Raw genomic sequence first — 14,037 nt, 5'->3', positions numbered from 1 at the left:
TCCCAAGCAGCCTGGAGAATTCTTCTAACGTGGGTACCAACTGATAATCCGGGAATGTGAAGCAATGATGTTTAGGATCGAAGAATTGGAATAGGACCCTCATCATATCTTCTTTGAAACCAGTGGTAACCAAATTGAGGAGAGAACCATGTTTCTTGAGGAACTGAGCCTGATCAGGAAGTTCTGACACTAAATCCTTTAGTTGAGGAGAGATTGCTACAAAATTGATCCGGATGGTCTTCCTGGGAGCCATAGCCCTGTTTCAGAGCAAAGTTAAATCCCTAAGTCCTTGAAATGGTTAGTACAATGCCATGATGTTATGATGTTATGATGTTATGAGGTTAAATAAGTAACAAGCACAAACAAGTCACACAACAGTCATTCTTAGGTTTTAAGGCTTGCATGAGTTCCATAGGTAAGTACCCTCCCCACTGAAGTTTGGTTGGTTCAACCTGTCCTAGAATAGTAACCGGGTTCTAGAAGGATCTCAAATCATTGACCTTTCCTTAAGTCCACTTCAGTGCAACACCAAGTGGTTGCGCAAAGCTTCCCCAAAGTCCGATCTCAAAGAGTGTAGTATCGAGTCTCAACCAACCCCAGTCGGAACCGAAGTCAGTTATCTCACTACTTTCTAATGGCTAGGATGAGTCAATTAGGGTTCTAAAGGTCTGGTTAATGCTTTGATGACACCACGCGGAAGCCAAATTTTTCCTCAAGTAAACATGAGGAACATCAGGACATCCAAAGTGTCACATTAACCGTAGCCATCATTTTGACCATTCCAGTATACGCCGGATAGTCGCGATGATCTATTGCTACTTACCTAAGGTACACTAGATCCGGGTGTGGGATCTTTCACTCAAGCATAAAATACCCCAGCAATCCCTTAACAGTAAATCAGACAATTTGAATAAGTGATCTTGTTTTTTAAGGTAACCTCTCTTTTTAATGTCCCCAGCAGAGTCGTCAGTTCTGTCATACGGTGAACTGGACTTTGTGTGTTTTTGCTTTGGAAAGCAAATGTTACGGTTAGCAAGAGTCGCCACCGACTTTTCTTTTATCCAATAAGGAAAGGTGGAAAAGAACAGGAAAGACCTTAATTTAGATTTTGGGTTCGGGAGGTACATTATACAAAGGGAAGGTGTTAGCACCCTTTGTATCCATGGTTATCCATGGGCTCTTAATTGCTTGATCACTTATGTTTGTCTGAAAAAAAGTGTTTGTGAATTGCTAAAAAATGTTTTGGAAAGAGAGTTTAACTTTGTAATGATTCTTGTACGAATGTATACAAAGTGTTTATCTCGTTTAATTTTGAAAGTTGTTTAGAAAAATATAACTTGGCAATGATTCTAGTACGAATGTATGCCAAGTGGTGATTTTCTAGTATTTGCAAAGTGTAAGGTGTGGAAAATGTTTTAGGTTGTGAGCCAGCAATTGAGAGTTATACCTACCCAAGGTCTTTATGGGCATTTCCTATCCTTATGAGGGTAAAACTATCCTTACTATTGAGAAGTAAGTAGTTTTATCCTTTGGATGTAAAAGGGACATCGTAGGGTCATCAATTGGTCATTGAAGGCAACATTTGTAAGGATACCTTAGCATTTGAAGGGACGATCATCATTTAACCGTAGGCTACGTCGAAGGGTCATCGAGGGAAGAAATCATATATTCGAAGGCAACATCCGAGGGACTATGATTTATTTTATAGGGACATGATGATTTAACCGAAGGGTCTTTGCTAAGTGTATCCCCACATTCGCGGGACATGACCGTAATACCGTAATATCGTAAGGCAACAAAGAGAGGTCCAAGATCACATATTCAAGGGCAATATTTTACAATCAATTAGGTAGTTGTAATCACTTAAGTAATTAGGTCCACATTAAAATCGATCAAATAATTAGGATGAATCTCCACATTAAAATTAATACATTAAAATCAATTAAGTAATTAGGTCCACATTAAAATCGATTAAGTAATCGGGATGAATCTCCACAAGGGTATCCCACAAATAAAGTGGAATACCTAGCCAGCTACCCTCTTCGGGAGTATGTGAGTCCTTACAATATTCAGCAAACAGGTCAGAATACCAAATCAGGGTGCAATCGAGGATTACACCGCAAAAGAAACACAGCAGTATGAATGTCAGGCAAAATAACGCATGATTAACATAGAACAGATCAGATAAGCATAGGGCATAACAACCAAAATATTAGCGACTGTCGCGTTCGCCTCTGCCTCGCCTAGCGAAGGCTTAGCGAATGCTCGCTACATGCTCGCTTAGCGATGTGCTAGCGAGCGGCTGCGGGTTTTGAATTTCAGAACAGTACGACCTCGACCTGCTGCACGCCTTATGGCATCCAATACATAGATTACATGGTTCAGCATTCACAATATTCAGGCACACTTAAATTCACATGCAAAACCTCAAGTATGTTTATGAATTCAATTATAATATCATATGCAAATTAAGAACATAAAGCGGTAATAGTAATGCAAACCTGTTTGCAATCGAATTGCAACCTTGAATTGGCAAGTCGGATTGAGTTGGGCGGAGTTGACCTTGAGGCAAATGAGTTTCCTTCAGGGTTTCCTTTAGGGTTGCTCTGAATTCTCTGGGTTAGTCTCCAGGGTTTGCTGCGCCTTCTCTCTTGCTCCCGTCTTCCTTCCGTTTTTTGTCCTCCCTTTCTTTGACTGAAGTTGGGGTATTTATAATACTCTTTTTGTGACCTAATGGGCTCAGAATGAAGCCTAGAATTTTCTGTTATTCGCTAGGCGAGCTGTATAGCGAAGGGTTCGCTAGGCGAAGGAATTGCTCGCCTAGCGAGCAAGCCAGTTTGGGCCATTTCTTGGATTTGGCCATCTGTGTGCTGGGCCTTTGTTCTTTTGCGATTAATGCCTTGAAAAATAAGTTGGGGTGCCTTAAAAATGCCTTGTAATGTTAACGGGCAAATTTTGGGGTATGACAAAGGGCATGGAATACTTCTCTTTTCCCACCTTCCATGTTGGCTAATCCTTTCCTTAGATGAATGATTTTATGCATGACGGGGATTTCGCCTTTTCCAGTCAACTATCTCCTTCTGGCAGGTTTAACCTGATAAAGAAGATAGCCACATGTGTGATGAGGATGATATTACTCCTTAATTAGTTAGTTGTCGATCCTAAAGAGTTTATGACACATTTTTTTATCTTGAGAAGTTGAATCCTTGAGGACTCGTTATAACCGTGTCAGGGTAAAGAAGGTTGACATTGAGAAGGATTCTCCATATATTCATGACCGTTTAGAGCGGGCGCCCCTCATTTCCGAAGAAAAGCATCTTCATGGATCTTTGACTAAATTAGTCAGGCATATGAAGTACCTCAAGAACCGACTTAGGAAGACAAAGGATGGTGTCTATTAGAGTGAGCCCGAGGAAGAGATTACCTTTGTTGTTGTTTAATGTATTACAAAAGAGTTGGTGGAATGGGAGGAAAGTATGGTAAAAGGATAAGAAATTATTCGGGAGAAACAACTTGCATTAGATGCTCGACTACATGAATTTTATGATGAGGATCCTCTGGAAAAGGATACCTTTCAGAGTGTCTTATTCCAATTGGAGTCTCTTTCCTCTGATATTTTTGCCTTTTGCGCCTCCTTCTAGCTTTTTAAATTATTTTTTATGTATTATATTATCAAGAACCTTCGCATATAATGTCACATGTAATTGTGTTCGTTGTAATAAGCTATTCAAATACCTTATTGTATTTAGCATTTTGATTGTTTGAGCTTTGGAAATAGGGATTGTATCCGGTGAGATGCGACTATGCCTTTGTACCGCGCTTTGTGTCACAGAGGATCATTTCTCGTCCAAGGGTAGAGGATCATCTTCTCTGCCCCGATGTATAACTCGGATTGAGGTGGACGTCTTTGAGCTCCACCACTCACATCCCTTGGATTTGCTAGATCCAAAAAGACAGGGGGGTAAACAGAAATGCATGTAATCCTTGACTAGGGGGAATTGATTGATGTGGTCGGATGTGTAAAGCGTCTCCAACATCATCCCTGGGGGAATTGGTTATTGTAGTCGGACGTATAAAGTTTCTCTGACAAATCCCCTGAAATCTCTAAGCGTGCTCGGTGCTAGAGGGGATTGATTGTTGTAGTCGGATTTGTAATGCATCTTCGACAACACCCCGGGTCATTGAAACATGCATATACCTTTTAACACCCTAAAGAGGTGCAAAATAGACAAACAAAATGAAAAATCGGCAAATAATAGAAAGAAATTGCATTCATATGTATATCGGTTTTCATATTGGTGAGGTGACATAAAGAAAAATGTCACACTATCTGTTTAACTATCATACCATTTCAATTTGGCTACGCTCCATGTCCTTGGTAACTGCTATCCTTCAAGAGACTCCAACAAAGACGCTCTCAGCCCAATGTTTTCCTTCACTCGATAAGGTCCTTCCCAATTTTCCACTAGCTTTCCATCTTGGGCAATCTTGCCTTTGATGTCAGCTTTTCGTAGTACGAAATTCCCTGGCTGAAACCCAATAGCAACACCTTATGTATGAGCCTTATCTGTTAGGCCTAAAGCCTATGTTTCCAGGCTGCACACCCCCCTGGTTTATGCACCCCTGCAGATTTAATTGCTTATCTTTTATTTCTTATTTTTTCTTATCATTCTTTGTCAATTTTTGCCATGCTTTTAATTCATAGTAAATTCACGTATCATAGTTAATTAGATAATTTTCTCTTTTAGAATTTAATTGTAGGAGTTTCTTTGATTCTTCATTAATTTCATTTCAATGACATGCTAATTCATAAAAAAAATGGCCATTAAAAATTAGTTAGTTTAATTAGGATAAATTTCTACTTTAAACTTTAATTGAATTTATTTTAGAGTTTAGCTCTTTAGTTATAACTCATTAAAAATTAAATCATTTTCTCTTGATTGCATGCATGAATTATGGTTGTGATTTTGCCACTTGAATGATTCTTATGTGCATGGTTCAATTTTGTATGATTATCCACCATTTGGGAAAATGCACCCCACTCCCACGAACATGTAATAATTTTATCGTTCTCCATTTTATCATTTTCCTCACTGGTCCATTAATTTAGAAAATAATCAAAAGCGATGTAAAAAGAACTTATTTTAAAAGAACAAAAACAAACTTGATCCAACATCAAGTGATTTCCAAATCAAACTCAATTGAATGTGACGTTGGTGCTTGATCCAACGTCAAGTACCTCTTCCATTTAATTCACAATTTTCATATTTAAACTTCAAACACTTGATCCACCATCAAATCATTTTCAAAACATTTTTTGCAATAAATCGGATGAAAAAGGATGAGGTGTACGTACTTGTACACACCATTTCTCAAGTACTTGGGTTGTCGGTTGTGCTTAACTTGTAGATCAATACTTGTCTTCCATTCAAAAATACTTTAAATAAACGATTTTAATACGGTCCTTGTAGGACGAAAAAAAGAGACCAGGATACAATTATCCTTTCAGCTCACGGGTATTTTGATTGCTGGTTGTACTTAGCTTATGATTGGATGTTTGTCTCCTTCTAAGTACTAATGATTAAACTCGCCTCACAAATTTCATAAACAAAAAATCTTTGGATGAAAAAGAGAGGTCATAATACAATTATCCTTTCATCTCGCAAGTACTCGGATTGTTGGCTATACTTAGCTTGTGGTCTGATAGTTGTCTCCTATTCTAAAATCAATCGCAACCAATCAAATTCAATTTTCCTCCTTAGGGCATTCCAAAACATTTTCACAAAGGACATGTTATTCCCGTTCTACCATAATACGAACAACGCTTAAGTCTCTCATGCGCAAGCATCCGGTAACATTTAACTGCTAGAATGCAATCCAAGCGTATCCATTCTACCACAAACAAACAAATGCTTAATTCTCCCATGCATGAGCGTACGCGCATCATTTAACTACTAGAACACGAACGTTAACATCGTTCAATAAAAACAACCAACATATACGTATTTTCTACCATGAACTACAAAACTCTAATTTTCTCATTGCACTATGAGGATACGTAGGCACAAGGGTCTGAATCCTTGGAGAACACACTAATTAATAAACTTATTTTTCCTCTTTAGCAAGTAAGCTTCAGATAATAACACACATCCACATAAAGAACATTCAAAATGGTTCTCGTTGAATACAATGAATGTGAGAGGTACTAATACCTTCCTCTTGCATAATCGACTCCTGAATCCGTTCTTAGGTACCTATGAATTTTAGTCGAGTATCAATAATTTTTATTAAAATAAATTATCATAAAAAAGTGACATCTTATTCAATGAGTGGAGGATGGGTAGGTACTTTTTTTGTTATTAAAAAATATATATTTTTATTATCCTTGGTACAAAATATTGAAAAGGGTTTTAGGTATTTCATATGGACTGGCAATATCAACAACATGAAGTTGTTAGACCTTAGGTCCTTAATTAAGTATAATGAAGCCACCAATATAAAACATGGTTGGAAAATGATGAACAATCAGAGGATTGAGCTTTATTGCTTAAGAAAAGGGTTCTAAGGCCTCACAGGATAATCAAGCATCACATTTTTCCAACTTTGTGGATTGGTATCAAATCTGAATTGTTTCTGCTACAAAACCATTCTTCTTAGTCTCTTGCTAAAAGGTCTTCTATTTTTTTCTAGTTGGATTCATGGTGTGAACATCCACTCATTGAAGATACCAGTAGGGATTTTCTCAGGTTTCATGACATCAATCTTTCTTCTATTGTCTCTAAGTTCATTCAAGATGGACAATGGAAGTTAGGGATGAAAATATATACTCATACCCAATGCGTATCCAAAAAAATTACCCACAATGGATAGGGTAAAAATATGCAAAATGAATACGGACGTGGGCATAGGTAATTATCCATTAAAATAAGTGGGTATGAATATGGATACGAGTATCTTAGTACCCCCACCCCATACTAGCACAATGTATATTTATATATTTTAATTTATATTATCATATCAAAAATAAATATCTATCTTTTTAAAAGAATACATCTAAATTAAACTATTACACGTGTTAATATAAATATTGTTTATTTCATAATTAAATAGTAAAATCTTTGAATTTTTGTTGTTAATTTTCTTAAAATTTAAAAAGATATGATATTTTTAAATTGATAGATTCATTTTTACTAGAAATGCGGGTGGTGGGTACAGGTATAGACACTTAGATACCCATAGGGTACGAGAACGAATATAAAGGTTGGTGGTGGTCACGCGGGTATGAGCTCGGGTACAAGGTTTTTTTTTGAACTGCGGGTACGGGGACGAGTACTATAGTACTCTATCCAAACTCTACCCATTATCATCCCTAGTGGGTGCTGTCTTTAAACAAGATTCATTAGTTTCCTAATTCATTGGTTTCCTAATTCAAAGTCAGACTTGCTTATCTCTAAGGAGACCTATCTTTTCAAAACCACTCACACTCCCAAGGTTGATTGAGCCAAAGTTATTTGGCACCCCGATATTCCTTTTGTGAAATCTTTGTTAGTTTGGAAGTTAATGCATGACAAATCCCTGACGAGTTGGTCAAAATCAGAAAATACAATACACTTTTTTTTGAGTTCGCTAAAAACCTTTGGCTCTGGCTTGGTAGAATTCTGAATATAACTCGCTTTCCTAAATCTTTGGAGGTTTGATGGTAGCGGTGCAACACAGAAATTTCAAAGCAGTGTTGTTTGGAGCTTTCACATCCTTCCACTAGTTTGGGGTGTCAGAGTGTTAGGGACCAATTAGTACTACTTTTTATATCATTTTATTAGTCCCTTTTACCAAGTTTTGATGTAATTACACACTTTTATTCTCATTAATTTGTATAAATGCAATTAGGTTTAATTTATTTTGTTTTGAATAGTTATTTCACAGATTTGTTAGTTTTGTAGAATTTTTGGATGAAAGAGCTTTTGGAATGCAACATCATAATATGGAAGAATTTGGATGAAGCTTGCAAAGCAAGGAAGTTGGGATAGCTTCAGTTCGCGCCGCGAAGGCTGCGAATCCAGCAAGCTGATTTTGGGCCAAGGGTGCTGTTTTCCTTGACCAACTGTTTTGCCATTTTGGTGTCTTCCTTGGAATAGCTTTTCTGTTTTGGATGAAAATGATCAATTAAGGAAATGTCAACTCTTTTAGGATAGGAGAACACATTATTCTAAGACATTCATTATTATTATTCACACATTGATACATTGAGATATTTTTGTAAGAGAAAAAACAGAGTTTTTCTTCCGTTGCATTTTGTTTTGTAAAATGATGATGAGGAGCTAAACCCCATTTTGTCAAGATTGGAGGTAGTAGCTATTCTCATTTGTTTATGTATTCCATTTGACTTTTATAAATGATAAAGATTGTTGATGTATTGAATACTGTTTTTGTCCTAAGTTGAAAACAAGATTTGAGTAGTTGTTGAAAGAGATTATTTGAGTCTTGACATAAAATAGATTTTCAAGTAGTGAATAAGTTGTAGAGATAGATTTATTCATTACTCTTCTTTGGTATCAAACATTAAAGATTGCTATATTGATAGTTAGGTGGAGAGATCGTCTAAGGATCAATATAGTGATTATCACAATATCATTTAGACATAAATGACTTTGAGAGGATACTTGAACATCATCAATAATCTTAAATCTATATAGTTATCATAAGGAATCATAAGCATTTAGAATAGTGAACTCCAATCTTGCCAAGCTTTTACATTTGATTAAAACCATTTTACTGTTTTTAGTGACATTTATTCACAAGATAATTTTCTAAACAAAACAACTTTGTTACTTTTTAAACTTATAACAATTTGGATTATAGAACGGCGGTAATAACAACCAATCTCTGTGGATACGATATAAAAATATTTGCCGAAGATATACTTTTCAACAAATTGGCGCCGTTGCCGGGGATTGGTGTTCGATATTACAAGCATTGCAATTATTCATTGTTTTAAGTTTTGTTACTTTTATTACTATCCCTCTTTTGTTTCACTTGGTTTGTTAGTTTTGTAGATTCTAGTGCATACGAGGAAAAGCTACCAAGGAGCAATTTCAATTCGATCCCGAAATTGAAAGAACACTTCGGAAGCTCAATAGCAAAACACGAAGAAGAAGGAAACTAGCCGAAGAGAGGAACCGGAGAGAAGAAGCATCTACTTCCGCACTTGTTCAAATCGAAGAAGTGGGTGTAGAGGTTTGCGAAGGAAATATGGCGGATGACAATCGTACCGAAATGTCCGCTAATAGTCCAAGAAGAAATGCTCAATTTGCCCGTGGAGGAAGAAATACGGAGATGAAGACCGGAATCCTCCAACTTCTCTATGCAAATCCATTCACCGGAATGGACCATGAAGATCCGTATACCCATCTCATCAAATTCTATGAGATTGCGGGTTCTACGGGAATTGATGAAACGGGTGAAGAGGCATTATTCAAAGGGATGTTCCCACACTCCTTAGTCGGAAAGGCAAAGAAGTGGTACCTTGATCAAGCACCGAAAGTGATGACGGATTGGAATTTGCTAGAAGAAAAGTTCTTAGAAAGATATTTCCCTCAATCCCGATTCATGGAAGCTAAAACGGCTATTGCGGTATTCACTCAAGGAAGCAACGAGTCTCTAAATGAGGTTTGGGAAAGATTCAAGTCAATGTTGAGAAAATGAAAGGGTCATGGTTTTGATGAGCTCACTCAAATCCATATTTTTCTAAACGGGCTCCAATCAACTCACAAGACACTTTTGGATGCTACCGCGGGTGGCTCGCTTATGTCAAAGAATGCGGAAGAAGCTAAAGTCATTATTGATCGGATGACACTCAATGATCGCCAAAGTCAACATGATCGTAGCCCTTCACAACGTAAACCGGGAGTTCTTGAGTTGAATACCAATGACGCCATTCTTTCTCAAAACAAGCTACTCTCTCAACAAGTGGAGTTGCTCACTCAACAAATGGCCAAGCTTCCACAGCAAATGAAAGAAATTCAAGGGTCTCAAGTTCGACATCAAGTAGCATGTTGCGAATTATGTCAAGGGGATCATCCTACTGGTTTTTGTCCTCCACTAGAAGAAGTGAGTTATGTGAACAATCAAAATCAGGGCTATCAAAGACAACCTCCTAACAATCAAGGTTACCAACCAAGAAACAATCAAGGCTATCAACCATCAAGGTTCAACAATCAAAATTTTCAGCAGCAAAGTCCTTATCAACATCCAAATTCTCAAGGACAGCAGTCGCAAGGAGGAAGTTCCAAGCTAGAGGACACTCTTCAACAATTCATGCAAGCTTCCATGGAAAATCAAAAGAGTAATGAAGCAGCAATTAAGAATCTGGAAAATCAAGTAGGCCAACTTGCGAAGCAACTGTCAGAACAAAACGCAGGATCGTCATTTTCCGCTAACACTCAAACCAATCCAAAGGAGCATTGTAAAGCAATTGTCACAAGGAGCGGTAAAGAGTTGATAAGTGAAAAAAATGAGGAAATTACAGTAGAAAATGATATGGATGAAGTGCTGGAAAAAGAGGACATGGTTGGTGGAAGGGAGAAAGTGGCTGGAACTTCACAGTTCGCGCCGCGATCCCCTTCGCGCCGCGAAAAGAGCAGGATTTGTCAGCAAAGGAGCAACCTGAATTGGAGGCGAAGAAGGATGTTGGACCAAGAAAGAAGAAGAAAGGAGAGAAAGGTGTGAGCGTCATTCCAACCCAACATCTACCTTATCCACATGCTCCATCGAAGAAGGACAATGCTAGGCATTATGCACGGTTCATGGACATATTCAAACAACTTCAAATCAATATTCCATTTGCCGATGCATTAGAACAAATGCCACGGTATGCAAAGTTCATGAAGGACATTCTTACAAAGAAAAGGAGACACGTGGAAGACGAAACCATATTGCTTGATGCACGTTGTAGTGCCATCATTCAAAAGACTCTCCCAAGGAAGGAATCCGATCCGGGCTGAGTCGTTTTACCGGTAACCATTGGAAGCACATACATTGGTAATGGTTTGATTGACTTGGGGTCTAGCATCAATTTAATCCCCCTCTCCATTGTTAAAAGATTGGGAAATGTTGAGATCAAATCGACAAGGATGACTTTACAACTAGCCGACAAGTCTACCACTTCACCATACGGAATTGCTCAAGACATGTTAGTGAAAGTGGACAAATTCTTGTTTCCGGTAGATTTCGTGATAGTAGAGATGGATGAGGATCGTGATGTTCCTCTAATTCTTGGAAGACCATTCATGAAAACAGCCCGGATGATGATTGACATAAATGATGGATTAATGAAGGTGAGAGTGCAAGACGAAGAGGTGACCTTTAATCTTTTTGAAGCTATGAAGCATCCAAATGACAAGCATGATTCTTTCCGAATTGACGCAATCGAAGAGGAAGTAGTGGAGGTCGCAAACCAAGTTCATATTTCTAATCCTCTAGAAAGATCTCTTATCAGAGCATACAATGTGTTGACCGAAAATGAGGAAAAAGAGATTGAAGCAATGTTGCATGAGTTAGAATCTTGTGGTGGGCTTACTTATCAAGAAGGAACAAAGGAGGACTTGGATGCGATGAAGAAAACGGAAGAACCAAAATTAGAGTTGAAAATGCTTCCCTCACATTTGAAGTATGTGTTCCTTGGTGACGAATGTACTAAAACGGTGATCATAAGCAACACCTTGTCCACAAAGAGGAAGATAAATTGATTCAAGTGCTGAAAAAGAATGAAGGTGCAATAGGGTGGGTGTTATCCGACTTGAAGGGTATTAGTCCGGCCTATTGTATGCATAAGATCATGATGGAGGAGAATTTCAAACCCGTTGCACAACCTCAAAGGCGTCTAAATCCATCGATGAAAGAGGTAGTTCGGAAAGAAGTTGTCAAACTCTTGGAAGCCGGAATGATTTATCCTATATCCGATAGTGCATGGGTGAGTCCGGTATAAGTAGTTCCCAAGAAAGGTGGCATGACGGTTATCAAAAATGATAAAAATGAGTTGATTCCGACAAGAACGGTAACCGGGTGGAGGATGTGTATTGACTATAGAAGGTTGAACCAAGCTACAAGGAAAGATCATTTCCCACTACCCTTCATGGACCAAATGTTGGAGAGGTTAGCCGGCAAAAATTTCTACTGTTTCTTGGATGGGTACTCGGGGTACAACCAAATTTCGGTCAATCCGGCGGATCATGAGAAGACAACTTTTACATGTCCTTTTGGCATCTTTGCTTACCGAAGAATGCCTTTTGGGTTATGTAATGCACCGACCACATTTCAACGGTGTATGCAAGCTATATTCTCGGACTTAATAGAAGAATGCATTGAGGTGTTCATGGATGATTTCTCTGTGTATGGATCATCTTTTGATTTATGCTTAAAACATCTTGATGTGGTTTTGGGAAGATGCGTGGAGACCAACTTAGTGCTCAATTGGGAAAAATGCAACTTCATGGTCACCAAAGGTGTTGTACTCGGTCACAAGATCTCCTCCGAAGGATTAGAGGTTGACAAAGCCAAGGTGGAAGTTATCGAGAAACTACCACCCCCAACAAATATAAAAGGAATAAGGAGCTTTCTCGGACATGCCGGTTTCTACCGGAGATTCATCAAAGATTTTTCAAAGATAGCAAAGCCATTGAGCAACTTGCTCAACAAAGGTACGTATTTTCTTTTCGATGAGTCATGTCTCAAAGCTTTCCTTGATTTAAAAGAAAAGTTAGTCACCGCACCCATAATCGTGGCACCAAATTGGAAACTTGATTTTGAACTTATGTGTGACGCAAGCGATTATGCGGTTGGTGCGGTGTTGGGTCAAAGAAGAGATAAAGTTTTTCATGCTATTCATTATGCTAGTAAAGTGTTAAATGAAGCACAACTCAATTATGCAACAACTGAAAAAGAATTACTAGCCATAGTGTAGACATTGGAAAAGTTTAGAGCTTACTTAATTGGGTCAAAAGTTGTAGTCTACACTGACCACTCGGCGATAAAATATTTGCTAACCAAACCGGATTCCAAACAAAGACTAATTCGCTGGATTCTCTTACTGCAAGAGTTTGATTTGGAAATCCGGGATAAAAAAGGTTCCAAAAATTTGGTTGCGGATCATTTGTCTCGTTTGGTCAATGTGGACATTACAAACAAAGAAGAGGAAGTGGGAGAAGAATTTCCAGATGAAAAACTGTATGTGATTCAAGTGAGGCCTTGGTTTGCTGATTTTGCTAACTACAAAGCAACCGGTTTAACACTGGAAGACCTCACTTGCAATCAAAGAAGGAAATTCTTGGCGGATGCAAAATATTATGTTTGGCATGATCCGTATCTGTTTAAACTGGGTGTAGACAATATTTTGAGAAGGTGTGTAACAAGTGAGGAGTCAAGAGACATCCTTTGGCATTGTCACAACTCTCCGTATGGAGGTCACTATAGAGGTTTGAGAACAACCACTAAAGTGCTCCAATCGGGCTTTTATTGGCCATCTTTATTTAAAGATGCACATGAACATGCGAAAAGTTGTGATACATGCCAACAGAGTAGGGGAATAGGAAAACGGGACGAAATGCCTCTAATTAACATGCTAGAAGTAGAAGTTTTTGATTGTTGGGGTATTGATTTCGTTGGCCCATTCCCCTCTTCTTTCTCAAATGAGTACATACTAGTGGCCGTTGACTATGTCTCGAAGTGGGTAAAAGCAATTGCCTCACCTAAGGACGATCCCAAAACAGTGATTAGACTTTTAAAGAAAAACATATTTTCACGTTTTGGTGTGCCTAGGGTGTTGATAAGTGATGGAGGCTCACACTTTTGCAATACACCTCTAGAAAAAGTTTTGCAACATTATGGTGTAAAGCACAAGGTGACCACTCCCTACCACCCACAGGCGAATGGTCAAACGGAGGTTTCGAACCGGGAAGTCAAGCGGATTCTTGAGAAAATAGTCTCGAATTCAAGAAAAGATTGGTCTTTAAAACTGGATGAAGCTTTGTGGGCGTATCGTAC

Source organism: Lathyrus oleraceus, chromosome 6 (assembly GCF_024323335.1).
Source record: "Lathyrus oleraceus cultivar Zhongwan6 chromosome 6, CAAS_Psat_ZW6_1.0, whole genome shotgun sequence".
NCBI classification, from domain to species: Eukaryota; Viridiplantae; Streptophyta; class Magnoliopsida; order Fabales; family Fabaceae; genus Lathyrus; species Lathyrus oleraceus.
The sequence above is the reverse complement of the archived record's forward strand: the minus strand, read 5'-3'. Positions refer to the sequence as shown.